The sequence below is a fragment of the Prionailurus viverrinus genome, chromosome C1 (genome assembly GCF_022837055.1).
Source record: "Prionailurus viverrinus isolate Anna chromosome C1, UM_Priviv_1.0, whole genome shotgun sequence".
Lineage (NCBI taxonomy): Eukaryota > Metazoa > Chordata > Mammalia > Carnivora > Felidae > Prionailurus > Prionailurus viverrinus.
The window spans coordinates 99,585,156-99,599,142 of NC_062568.1; positions in this window are offsets into that span (position 1 = coordinate 99,585,156).

Sequence of the window (13,987 nt, forward strand, 5' to 3'; positions counted from 1 at the left end):
GAGGGCAAAACCCGGCCTGAAGCAGTGAGAAGGTTGTTGAAGAGGAACCACCTTGGGGGCGCCTGCGTGGCTCAGTCGGTTGAGCATCCAACGCTGGATTTCAGCTCAGGTCGTGATCTCACGGTTGGCGAGATCGAGCCCCATGTCGGGCTCTGCCTGACCGTGCGAGTAGCCTGCTGGGGAGCCTCTCACTCACTCACTCTCTGCCCCTCCTTTGCTTGTGATCTCTCTCTCTCTCAAAATAAAGAAAGAAGAAAGAAAGAAAGAAAGAAAGAAAGAGGAACCACCTTGGTTTCCATTTTGGCTGAGCCCACAGGAGACACCTCATGTAAAGAGGGCGGTCTGAGAGCCTTGCAAAGGAGGCATCCAAAAGCAGTTTAGAGAAAGCAGAGGTCAGGGAGAGGGCAAGGGGATTTCTCTAGAAAACGTTGCTGGGTGACGACCGCTCCTCTCTTCTCCAGGAGACAACCGTGAGGGGCTTTAAGAGAGAGCGTGGGGAGCCGCAGGCTGGGAGCGGTTTTCTGCAGTCTCCGCCAGACCTTGGGAGCATGAGGGACAGGGGTTGCTGTGGCTCAGGCTGGGAGGCAGGGGCGTGGGCTGCCGTGCTGGGCCGGGCCACACTCAACAGTTCGCTGGAACAAGGGCAGCTGGGGCGGAATCCTCACGGCTCTGATCCCTTGAAGGGCTAAGAGGCCTCAAGCCAAGGAAGCTGGACACACGGCTGGAGGCTTGGGCTTCCCACTCGGAACCAGGCCTCCTTGGAGAAATGGCTGGCTCCCGGTCCGGGACGGAAGGCGCAAAGTGCATCTGAGACATCTGGCACCAGAAACAAAGGAACTACCACAGACCACTTGGGGTCTTGTCAAAAGGGTATAGTGTTCCCACTGACCATTTGGGGCCATGTGAACATCAAAAATGGAAATGATGGGGGCACCTGGGTGGCTCAGTCGGTTTAGCGTCCGACTTTGGTTCAGGGCATGATCTCACAGTTCACGAGTTCGAGCCCCACATCAAGCTCTCTACCGTCAGCACAAAGCCCCCTTCGGATCCTCTGTCTCCCTCTCTCTCTGCCCCTCCCCCCAAATAAATAAACATTAAAAAAAGAATCGGGGCGCCTGGGTGACTCAGTCGGTTAAGCGTCCAACTCCAGGTCAGATCATGATCTCACCATTCGTGAGTTCCAGTCCCGTATCGGGCTCTGTGCTGATGGCTCAGAGCCTGGAACCCGCTTCAGATTCTGCGTCTCCTTCTCTCTCTGCCTCTCCCCTGCTTATACTCTGTGTGTGTGTGTGTGTGTGTGTGTGTGTGTGTGTCTGTCTCTCTCTGTCTCAAAAATAAATAAACGTAAAAAAAAGAATTTTAAAAATGGAAATGATGGTAATGGATTAGAACACATTGATCTGGCAGTCACCATCCTAACCGAGTGATTATACTCAAGGCACTAGCCCTGAGCATCCCAGACCCCAAGATGCACCAGACGGGCTGCTTGCCTGCTGGTCCCTCTCAGAGTCTGTCTGCCTCTGTCAAGGGGGAAGAGATTCCCGCGTCTCCACAAGGTATCCGAACCCCTCAACTTCTGTTCTGGGGCTGAAAGAGCTCAGAATACCATTGGGAGGGTGAACAGAACTTCTGTGCCGTGAAGGAGAAGGCCCCCACCAGCTGGTCCCCTCCCAAAGGCGGGACAAGATGGCTCCCCTCTCAGGAAGGAATCAGCCCCCCGGTCAAGCTTGTCCCTCCTCCTCCAGACCTACGGGCCCCTTCCCTTCTCCCCTTCTCTCTCTCTTCCCTCTTCCTCCTAGGCTCTGAAAGCCCACTGAGGAAGCACCGTCCCACGTGTTTTGGTATAGCCACAGTCTCACAGTGCTGTGTATCCTGCTGGAGCACATTCTTAGGACTTGAGGGGAGGGAAAAGGCATTGGAGGAACAATTGAAATAATAATTAAGTGGGTGGTGAGGGCCTGGAGGCAAAGAGGGATGCTTTGATTCCCACTTTATGTACATATGCATGTAATCTCTACACCCAAAGCGGGGCTTGAACTCATGACCCGGAGATCAAGAGTTTCATGCTTCTCCGACTGAGCCAGCCCCAAGCCCCTAACTCCCACTTTTCAACTGTTCCTAGAGGGCCTTGAACTTGGGCTCCACCTCCCAGAATGCAGCTCAAAAATGCACCAGGAGGTGGCAGGGCAGAATCAAGAATGGATTGGTTCCACAGGACCTCCCAGGCGGGATCCCACCCCAGGGGGAGCAGTGCGATCCCTCCCAGCTTTGCTTCCCGCTAAGCACCTGGGACTTCAGACCACGCTGCCCTTCCGTGTGCAGGGGAAATAAACCGGCACTTACAGGACGTCTTCAGTGTTCAGACGCCGTGCCCACCCTGGGCAAGTGTGAGGCGTTAACATGCAGCAGCCCGTGAAACGACATTTTGAACCCCGTTTTGTAGCCAAGGAAACTGAGGGTTCACGGAGGCAGTGTCACGGCTGTTCAGCTGCACAGCCAGAATGGAATGCCAGCTGTGGGCATACAAAGTACACGGTCTTTCTATATATATTGTGCTGTGTCCAAAAAGCACAGAATGACGGAGGCCAGTGCTCTCCCCTTCCTAAGCCACAGGGGGGACGGAGCTGGAGCCCAGCGACAGAAACCTGCCAGACGTGCAGGGGAGAACAGAAGCCCTTATGAGGAACGCACCCCCAAAGCAGCAACCAAGACTAACAATACCATAAGGTTGATGGTGTATCTTACTTGGACACTTCATTTTCTCTCCTCCTGATCTCACTTTGTATCCTCCCATTTTATGGAAGAGCAAACTGAGGTCTGGAGGGGTTGAGTCCCTGGGCAAATGCACAAAGCCTCCGACCACAAGCCCTGATTCATAGCCTTGGTCTTTTGTACTACACGTTATATTGCTTCCCTTGGTTGGTAAAGTTGGGGTGGGCGTCACTGGGTCTGATTAGTACCTCAGTTCCGTGTCCTCAGCCAGTGAGTTCAGACTGCAGGATCGGTGCCAGGCCGGGAGATGGGAAGAGAGACAAGGAAGGAGAGGGGGTTCCCAGGAGAACTGAAGAACTTTGAGGGACTCTAAACTGCAACCAGTCCCACTGAAGGGGACTGGGGATTGGCAAGCCTGGATTTGTATTCTGGCACTCTCACCTCCCAGCCTCTCCACTCCTTAGCTTTCTTTTTTGTCAGACTGAGGATGAGAACCATAGTTTGTATCTCAGGAGGTTTTCTCAGGATTAAATATAATAAAATGTACTACATCACTCATGCCCATTGAGGTGGCTTCTATCAAAAAAGCAGAAAATAACAATGTTGGCGAGGATGTGACGAAATTGGCATGAATCTAAACTGGTGTAGGATTTATGGAAAAGAGTATGGAGATTTCTCCAAAAATCGAAAATAGGATTTCTATATAATCCACCAATTCCACTTCTGGGTATATGCCCCCCACATTAAAAGCAGGTGCTCAAAGAGATATTTGTGTACCCATATTCATAGCAGTATTGTTCACAGAAGCCAAAACATGGAAGCAACCCAGCTGTTCACCAACAAATGAATGCATAAACAATATACAACGTATACTTACAATAAAATGTTATTCAGCTTTAAAAAGGAAGGAAATTCTGGCGCACCTGGGTGGCTCAGTCAGTTAAGCATCCGACTCTTGATTTTGGCTCAGGTCACGATCCCACGGTGGTAAAATCGAGACCCTTGTCGGGTTCCAAGCTGAGTGTGGACCCTGCTTAAGATTCATTCTCTCCCTCTCCCTCTGTCCCTCCCGCACTCCCACACACACATGCTTGCACGCACTCTCTCTCTCTCTCTCTCTCTCTCTCTCTCTAAAAATAATAAATAAATATGGGGCGCCTGGGTGGCGCAGTTGGTTAAGCGTCCGACTTCAGCCAGGTCATGATCTTGCAGTCCGTGAGTTCAAGCCCCGCGTCAGGCTCTGGGCTGATGGCTCAGAGCCTGGAGCCTGTTTCCGATTCTTGTCTCCCTCTCTCTCTGCCCCTCCCCCGTTCATGCTCTGTCTCTCTCTGTCCCAAAAATAAATAATCGTTGAAAAAAAAATTTTTTTTTAATAAAAATAATAAATAAATATATAAACAAATAAATTTCAAATCGATATTATGAATAAACAATAAAAGAATAAAGACAATTAATCTAAAATATATATCTATTTAATCAGCCCGTTGGTGACTTGATTCAGAACTCTTTGTTCTCTTTCGTGGCTACAGATTCTTTGAGAGTTGGGGTCTATAGCCCCTCCCTTGAGCTTGACCCTGAGTGGACTTGTAACTAGCCTGTCACCAAAACAACGTGACAGAAGTGACCCAAAGTAACTTCCAAACCTAGGTCAGGAAAGTCCTTTTGGTTTCCACCTTGTTTGCTGGGCCACCTGTGTTTGGATAGCTGAGCTTCTGAGTAAGAAGTCTGAGCAGCCCCCGTGGCCGCCATGATGTAAGGAAGCTTCTGGGTCACAGACGATCCCTGTGCAGAAGCTCTGGTCTGCAGCACCTGCTCAAGTCCTGGCCATGAGTGAGGCCCAGACAGCATGGGGCAGAGACAGGCCATCCTCTGCAGGGCCCTGTCTGAATTCCTGACCCACAGTGTCCATGAGCGTGATAAACCAGTTGTCTCAAGCTGCTAAGTTCCCACGTTTCTGTGGTTCTATAGCAATAGTTCACTGGGACAGTTGTGCTTAGAACACATTGGGAATGGATGTTTCTTTGAAATAGCTGAGCAGATAGCATACTCTTCCCTCTTCCCACCCATTTCTGCTGGACTCCCCCTCCCACCTCCCTTTCTGCAGAAATACATAAGAAGCAAATTTTTCTGAAGGTGACACCGGATTGGATTATCAAACAACATTCTAGAATTCTTTTCTGGAAATGCTGTCAGAGTTAGCATTTGAAAACAAAGTTAGACTCAACCCAACTTCACAGAAAAAGATTTCTCGGGGAGGTTATTAGTAAATTCAGAGTTCTGTAATCAGAATCTTCTTTTCCCCTTGATGTCTGTTCTTGTTGCAGAGATGTAATCTGTTCATTTGACTCTTTCAGGGTAAGTTCCACTGGGCAATGGCTTCCAGAAGCTTAGCTTTAAGCATCTCTCACCTTGACCTCTCTGTCAAGTTAGGGAAAGGAGCTCAGGCCTTCCCAGGAGGCTGGAAATCAATCTCTCCCGGGAGGCATGGGGCTGCCAGAACCACAGTGCAGCCATAGGTCATAGTGACAGTTCTGTCCCCATAGGGTGCAACTGGGAAGTAGTATGGTGGGGGGCAGACACAGGGATTTCACTCCCTGCCCTGCCACAGACTAACCTGCTCATCCCTGGCAGGTCACTGAAGCCCTGGGCCTCCCTCCTTTTGCTCATCCTCCTGCTGTGACAAAAGTAATCGGGTGATAAACATCAGCCCACTTATAGCACCTGACAGTGCCTGACCGTGTCATCCACTGGGCAGATGGGACTGTTTATCGCTTGGGCTGCTGAAGGAGACAAAATAGGCCCGTACCCTGCCCTCTCGAAGCCTCCATGCTCATGCTATGTTAAAAAAAACCCAAACAAAACCCACATTACTATTATGAACAGTAATAGAAACAGACTGAGTTGACCCCCTATCTCTTCTGTCAGAATCCAACTTCTGCCCAGGGATTTAACCCTCACCCTGTGATCATCATTAATATTGTATTGCAAAGCTCATATATTATGGTAAGAATAAAGCCATCTCTAAATGAAATAAATCTAGAAATCTACGCTGTGGATGGAGCCTGAGAGGGCCTCTCACCGCCATCAACGTGTCTGTGCTTTTGGTCTGCCTTCCTCCGCTCAGTGAGGCTGGAAGTTCACCTCTGGGCCCTTCCGGGCTTGGGGGAGTTGTGCTGCCCTCTCCCGGGGGGGTGACAGAAACAGTGGAGCCTGCATGGGCCTCCTGACAAGGCTCCAGTTTGGGGAACCTTGCAGACTTCAGCTCTTTCTGCATCTGGCCAGACATGACCCCTCCTCTGCCCCAGTAGGTTATTCTTCCGTGCCCGGCCCAGGAGTGAGGTCTCCTAAAAGCTCGTGAGGGCTCCTGGGGACAGAGTCAAGCGCAAACTCTGCACACAGAGCTGCTGGCTTCCAGGTCTGCGTGGGCTCAGGCTGCCTCCCTCGGTGTGACCCAGTGGCGCCTCTCCACACAGATACAAGGGCACAGGGCCACCTCCCTGCTGCAAGGGCAGTAGTCCTGCGCTGTCCACTCTCAGTTTGAGCCCCATCACTCAGGAGGACTGGGCTTCTCCCCCTGTGCCATTAACACCTCATTATCAAGGTGGCATCCCCCCAGCGGGCGTGACACCCAGAGAGCAGTTTTGAGGGCTTTAACACTGCACTTTTCGTTAGGGTAGATGCTAGCCACCTGTGGGCGATTTAATAGTAATTGAAAATAGATAAAATAAAAAATTCAGCCCTCAGAGGCACATTTCAAGCACCCAACAGCTGCATGTGGCTAGCAGCTATCGGACCACAAGTGTGGAACATTCCCATCACCACAGAAAGTTCTTTGGGGCAGCACTGCTCCCAAAGGAGTCCCTGATCATCCTGGAAACCAAGAACGGGATGGAAGGATGTAAAGTTCTTCTTCTCCTGCCCCGCCTTCCAGGTCCTTCTTCTCCCGAGCTCACCCCTCTCTGAAGGGACAGAAGGCAGTTTTTTTTTTTTTGTTTTTTTTTTTTTGTTTTTTTTTTTTTTTTTTTTAGCCAGGCTGGAATCCATCTTTTTCTAACTCGGGATTTCTGAACCTGGGTACCGTTGGCATTTGGGACCATATGATTCTTTGTTGGGGGAGGCCTGTGCATTACAAGATGTGTGGCATCGCCCCTGGCTTCTACCCTCTAGATGCCAATGAACCCCCTCCACACTCTTGTGACAATCAAAAATGTCTCCAGGGGCGCCTGGGTGGCTCAGTCAGTTGAGCGTCCGACTTCGGCTCAGGTCATGGTCTGGTGGCTTGTGAGCTCGAGCCCCACGTTGGGCTCTGTGCTGACGGCTCGGAGTCTGGAGCCTGCTTCGGATTCTGTGTCTCCCTCTCTCTCTGCCCCTCCCCTGCTCACGCTCCATCTCTCTCTGTCTCTCAAAAATAAATAAATGTTAAAAAAAAAATGTCTCCAGTCGTTGCCAAATGCGCTCGGGAGGTGGGGGTGGCGGGACCAAAATGGCTCTGATTGAGAACCACTGGTTTAACTACGCAGACCAGTGCTAATCCTCAAGATGGACGCATCCTTGGTAGGAAAGGGCACAAGTATGTGTGTTTCAGGCATCGGCGTCTCTCTGGAATTAAGCATCGTGCCCGCTGTCCCTCATCAGGCCTTGAGGCAAGAGGACCTTGGTCAGGGGAGCTCCGATGGGGAAGAGTGTCCACTGGGGAGGAGCTGCTCAGGGAGGGGGAGGAAGTGACCCCATCAGAAATAACCCAAGTTTGCTGACCTGCTTTGGGGGTCTATGTCCAGCCTTGACACTGACCCGTCCCGGTGGCCTGAGACCCCGCTGCCTACGTCAGAAGAGGAAAGAATGCAAAAAAGCACCAGGTCCCCATTTATTTCCCCCTCAAGGGGTCGTGGGCAGAGACACTCAAAGTTTCTGATACACTCTGAATGGCCACCTCCTTTTGTTTCCTTTCCTCCGCTGGCTGGCTCGGTTGGCAGGGGAGAAATGGTTAAATGTGCACCCACAGATAATTCCCGAGTGTCCACTTTCTGCCATCATTGGCTGCCACCGCAACAGATGGCCATCACAGGAGTGCCTGCAATGACCCGGCTGCCGAGCCACCGGTGCTGAGTGGCGGATGAGTGAGGAATGGTTCCTTTACGGCCTAACAATTCACGGAGTAATGACCTAACATCGCTCCTCTGGGAACCGGGCCCAAGAAATATATTTTTGCAGGTAACGGCAAATAAAAGCCAAACGCAGCAAAGACTGAATAAATCTCTCTGCCCCCGGGGGAATTCACACATTTTGACAAAAGCAATCTATAAGCACTCTGCTGAATCTGAAGTGCCTGAGGTTAGGACTCAGTGGTGTCCGTGGCCAGCCTTGTAAAGCCCAGTGGAGCCCAAGGGAGCCAGAAACCTGTCCCTCCTCACAGACGACTGGAAAAGACAGAAGCGGTACCATGTTTCTGCTCCCAGTGGGTGGGGGCCTAGTCCTGCTGGAATTCGGGGGTCTCTCAGAGGCTAGCGTGAATTTCCCAGGTGGTGGGTGATGGGTGGAAAGCGGGGCGAGCCGTACGAATAGCTCCACTCACCTGCTTCACTGTTGAACTCCTCTTCATCCTTCAAAACTCTGCTTACGAGTCCCCTCCTCGGTGCAGCCCTCCCTGAGCCCTGACCTTCCTCACTCCGCAGCCGAGTCACTCCCAATTTCACAGGTTCTCCAGCCTGAAAGGTCACCCCTCCCTTTGGTGCTCAAGGAACAGTGAGCTGAGGCCTCAGGAAGGCCAGCTAGGCCCGATTTGTCTCCCTGGAGTGATTCTGAGGCAGTCTTTGTCTTCAGGTTCCCCGCATCCAGTCAGCTGCTGTCATTGTCACTGCAGCTGGCTGCAGCACACATTCCTGGGGACACCTCTCACTGCTTCGTTGCTCCATTCCCACCGGCCTCAGGCACAGGATCCTCCATGATTCCTCCAAATATGGCTGGGACCAGAGAAACAAGTTTTTCAAGAAAGGTTTGGGAATGGCAGGCGGGAATTACATTACAGAACAGAAAAACTTTGTACTGGCCAGGAGTCCCCCTGCTGTGTGGACTGCCCACTGGACCCCCCTGCCAGCCCACGGGGCACTCTCTGGTCTGGTCTGTCGCCCTCCTCCTTGGACCAGCCAACCGTCTTGTGCCCATCTCCTTGTGACCAAGACTCTCCACAAGGACCCAGCCCCAGCCTTCTGTGGGCCCCAGGAGGGCAATAAACTGTCTCTCCCTCCTGCTGATTATTGGGTCTCTTCCCTTATCACCAGAATCACCTTCTCAGAGGCAACTCTGCTCCCAGGAAGGACAGCCATTTGTGGTTATGAATAGGACGATTAGGCTCACAGACAAAAACTCAGCTCAGAAATGAATTGTGGCGGGGGAGGGGGGGGCGGGGAGCGGGGGGGGGGGGGGGTGGTGGTGTTGCCTGGGTGGCTCAGTCAGTTAAGCATCCAACTCTTGATTTCGGCTCAGGTCACGATCTCGCAGTTGGTGGAATCAAGGCCCAGGGTGAGCTCTGTGCTGAGAGTGTAGAACCTGCTTGGGATTCTCTCCACCCCCCCACCCCCCGCCCCTTTCTGCCCCTCCCCTGCTGTGCTGGCGCGCGCACTCTCTCTCTCTCTCTCAAAATAAATAAATGAATATTAGAAAAAAAAAAAAAAGAAAGGAATTTCTGGTTTTAACTTTGAAGTGGTTTTCCCCCACTAGAGAGCAGTCCTTTGCCAAGAATCAGAAAGTGTCAGAAGCTTAAAATGGGAACATCCCTGGAGCGTCCACAGCTTCACAAAAGTGGGGTCCAAGTCTGCGCAGAGTAGTTGGTCCCCTCTTTGGGAGTGTATTCTATGCTATTACAATTGCACATCAGTCCCTCTGCCAAACTCTGAGTCTCTGAAGGGCGAAGCAAGAAAAACAAATGTTTCCGTTGTTACAAAACAAGGCCCTGGGGTGCCTGGCTGGCTCAGTCCATACAGCATGCAGCTCTTGGTCTTGGCCTTTGGAGTTCAAGCCCATGTTGGGTGTACAGATTACCTAAAAAAAAAAAAAAAAAAAAAAAAAAAAAAAAAATGAAATTGAATCTTAAAAAAACAAAAACAACCACAAACAAACAAACAAAAATAAGGGCCAAAATGGAGTCACTTATGCTAAGCCCCAGTCACTTATGCTAAGCCGCACCAAACCAAGACTAGACTTAATTACTGTGTTGGCTCTCCCAGAAACGGCATCTTCAGCCAGTCAGTCAGGAATCCCTTGAGCAGCGCTAGTGACGTAATCTGTCCAACAGACCCCTGCCCTCCCCTCAGGGAGGGTGACTTTGCAATAACCAACCTGGGTTTTTGTTTTTTTGTTTTTTGTTTTTTGCTGAGCATAACTCCCTTGTTCCTCCCCTCTTCTGCCTATAAAAGTCTTCTGCACAACTCCTCGGAGCTTTTCCTATCTGCTACGTTGGATGCTGCCTGCTTCCAATCCATTTTTGCTCAAATAAACTCATAAAACTCTCGCTCTGCCTCAGTTTATCTTTTAACAACGTATTTGCCAGCCATTATTCTCAGCGTGCTATACATGTAAACTCACTTCATCTTTACCATGACACTATAAGATAGGTGCTAACACATCTCCAGTTACTGATGGGGAAACTGAGGCAAAGAGAAGGTGAGCTGGGGTGCCTGCGGAGCTCAGCCGGTTGAGCGCCAAGCTCTTGATTTCGGTTTGGGCCATGATCTGACCGTTTGTGAGTTTGAGCCCCACATCGGGCTCCGCGCTTGTAGTGTCGAGGCTGCTTGGGATTCTCTCTCTCCCTGCCCCTTCCCTGCTCGTGCTCTCTCTCAAAATAAATATATAAACATTAAAGAGAGAGAGAGAGAAGGTGAGCAATTTGTCCAAGCTCTCAGAGTTAGCTTGTAGCCAAGATGTGGGTCCAGACAGAGGCCATGCATTGAACTACTACATCCTCTGCCCTCCAGGTAAGCTCGTTCCTGCCTGTATCTCTACACTCCTAGAATATAGGACAGCCTGGCTGTGGTGCAGAAACGGACAGCTCACTTATCACTGGGTCACTCTGAAAAACACCAGGTCACCAGAATCCCTGCCAAGAGCCTCTGCACGAGCCCTGCAAATGTTACAGTGTCCCCTGTATGGCAGGCCAATCTCCAGGGTGGTGGGGGAGCCAGGACAGGGGAATCAGAGCAGAGGGTGGCCTTCCAGCAGCGTGTGGTCCAGTGAGGGGACCGATGACCTCGCGTCCTGCAGGGTGACAAGGCACCGGCTTCTCCTGCGTTCTGAGGGGTCTAGTGTGCTGGCCACCAGGGCAGTGAGTACGGGTGGCCCGGCCGAGGAGGAGGTGAAGGGCTTGGGGGACCCACAGGTATTCCCAGGCCAGACATCTGCAAAGGTTTTTTTGTTTTTTTTTTAATTTTTTTTTCAACGTTTATTTATTTTTGGGACAGAGAGAGAGACAGAGCATGAACAGGGGAGGGGCAGAGAGAGAGGGAGACAAGAATCGGAAACAGGCTCCAGGCTCCGAGCCATCAGCCCAGAGCCCGACGCGGGGCTTGAACTCACGGACCGCGAGATCGTGACCTGGCTGAAGTCGGACGCTTAACCGACTGCGCCACCCAGGCGCCCCTGCAAAGGTTTTTAATGCCAAGCCTCTGAGAGGCCAGAGAAGGGGGAAGAGATCCCAGATGAGACCCTGGCCCCAACCTCACAGGTACAAGGCTTGGGCAACTCAGCTGCTCAGAGAGGCAGCTTCCTCTGCTGTGTGACGAGCGCATCCCCCTCTGGCAAGGCCCCTTTGAGCCTTGAGGGAGGTGATGTTCTTGGGGAAGGAGCTCAGGTCCTGGTATAGATGGGTTCTGCAATTGGGTTCTGGAAAGCTTCAGCCCAGAGAATTTAGAAAGCCTTGCCCTCTTTCTCTGTGGGAGGGTGGGCAGCGAGGAGCGGTGTGGAGGGAGCCCCGGTGCCTCAGGCCCGTTCTCCTGCCTGTCTCGTAGCTCCGGGCTCTTTTCCTTCTGTAAGGACTACCAGAGCTCCCCGTCCTTGGCCCTGCATCCCTGGGGGCCGGCTGCCGGAACCGGGGCCTCCTGCCCCCACTCTTCCCCAGCCCTTGCCCGGTTTCAAGGCCACAGCCATTTCATCCTAGCCCCAACCTGGGAGGAATTCAGACTATCCAGAGGAACAGAAACCCAGGGATTCTGTGTCCCAGGGTTGACGCCAGACTCCTTCCTCCAAGCTAGAGGTCAACTGGGTCCTCACATCCCAGTGCAAATGGAGGGAACCTTTAATGTCACAAATCAAACTCTGTGACTCTCTCCGCCGCTGCTTAAAATTCTTCAGTCATTTTCCAATGCCCTTGGAGTACATTTCAAAGCCTAGGGGATCCAGCCCCCGCCTACCCTTGAACATCCTCTCTCCACGCTCTGTGTTCCTTCCTACTTTGGGGTCTTTGCTAGGACACCCCTCTCTGTGCTGCCCTCCCAAACCTGGATCTGTGTAATGACTCTGGATCCCAAAGCCGAGTACGGCGCCCAACCTATGGAAAGCACTCAGTGATTATCTTATGAATGAATGGCTTGATTAATGGATGGATATGTGAATGTAGGGAAAGGAGACTTTGGGCTAAAGCCATTGTTACTGCCAGCCACCAGCAGGGGCCTCACCTGCTACATTCTTTTACCACCAGCAGATTCACAAGCTCATTCTCTGGGCACCTGCCACTTCCAAAGCCACAGAAATGACACAACAAAACAAAAAGCATGTCAAAACCCCAGCGGGTCAATCAGCAAAACAAAGGGGTCTTTCACTAACTACTAAAGGCCTCCGGTTCCTGTTCCCCTCCGCATCTCAGATGTAGCCCCTCCCCGCCCCCAAGCCATTCTGGCTCCCGGGAGACCTGAGCCTCTGACTGGAGGGAAGGAATGAAAAGCCCTGGGGAAAGTGCCGGCCCCCAGGCTGCTGGGAGACACTGCACAACAGGTCCCTAAAACAACGTGCTGGGGCTCCAATCCACCAGTCTTGAGCACCAGTGAGGGCCCTTTCACGGTTGCTAGAAGCGTAAACAGGTACTTAGGTTCTGGAAAGCACTTTGGGATTTCTTTTCAAGGTGTAAACTTTGTATGTACCATGTGACCCAGCAAATCTACCTTCAGATTTCTATCCTAGCCTAGTCTTCCCCATCTGTGGGGCGATGTGTGCACAAGAACGTTCTTTGCAACACTCTGTCATGGTGAAAGTGGGAACGACCTAGTGTCTATCAACAGGGGACCCATCCCATCCCTCACGGTACACCCTGACCTTGGGATAGTAGGGAGCTCTCAGGACATTGGGCAAGATAAACGCTGAAGGGAAAAAGCAAGTTTCAGAAGAATACTTATAATTTCACCCGGTTTGTGTCTAAACATATTACGAAAGGATGGGCGCTTCTAGAAAGTGAGGGACAAGTTGATGGGCTGGCGAGCCACATAGGAGGCTCCCAGGAGTGACAGGCATCTCAGCTGACACAGAAGGAAGGAACAGGGAGAATGGACAAGAGGTACCAGAGAACAGAGGTGTGAGGGCTCAGAGGTGGGAGCCTTGCGGCGGGGGGGGGGGGGGGCAGGGGGACAGGGGGGCAGGGAGCCAAGGCCAGAGAGGAGGCTGGGCAGGCACACTGGAGTCACATGGGACCTATGTCTCCTGAGAGCATGAACGAGCCCTCGCAGACATTGTCAACGGAGGGAGGACAGGGTAAAAATTGCAGAAGGGCGTTCCCTCTGGCTGGCTGGACAGGTGAGCACCAGTTGTTGGGTCACAGGGCAACTCCCAGTGAGTCCCAACAGCCTCTCTCTCCAACGGGCACCTGTTCCTATTGCCAGGACAAGGTCTGGGACCTGTGGGCCAGCGGTCAGGGGCTGCACTGCAGGCATCTGTGAGTGAAGAGGTGCGGGAATTGAGACGTGCCAGTCAAGGGAGCGGAGAAGGTTTGTCACTGAAATGAAGCAGATGGTTCTTTTCTGCCCGGAGGCATTTTGCTAGAGAAGCCCTCTCCTCAGGGGGCCCAGACTACACTTCCCCCGTCACCTCTGGCCGGAACCGGCAGGAATAGAAGAGACTTCTCCAGGCCAGCTCAGTATCAGGACATCCCATTCTCAGGACAAGTGTGAGGAGAGCTTTCTTTGTCGCAAAAGTCACCCAGACCAGTTCATGTCCCTTAGACTACCTCTCTGAGGACCAAAGCAGGAAGTCTTGGATCAGTTCTGAAGCTGAACTTATTCCTAGGCAGTGGAGAAGG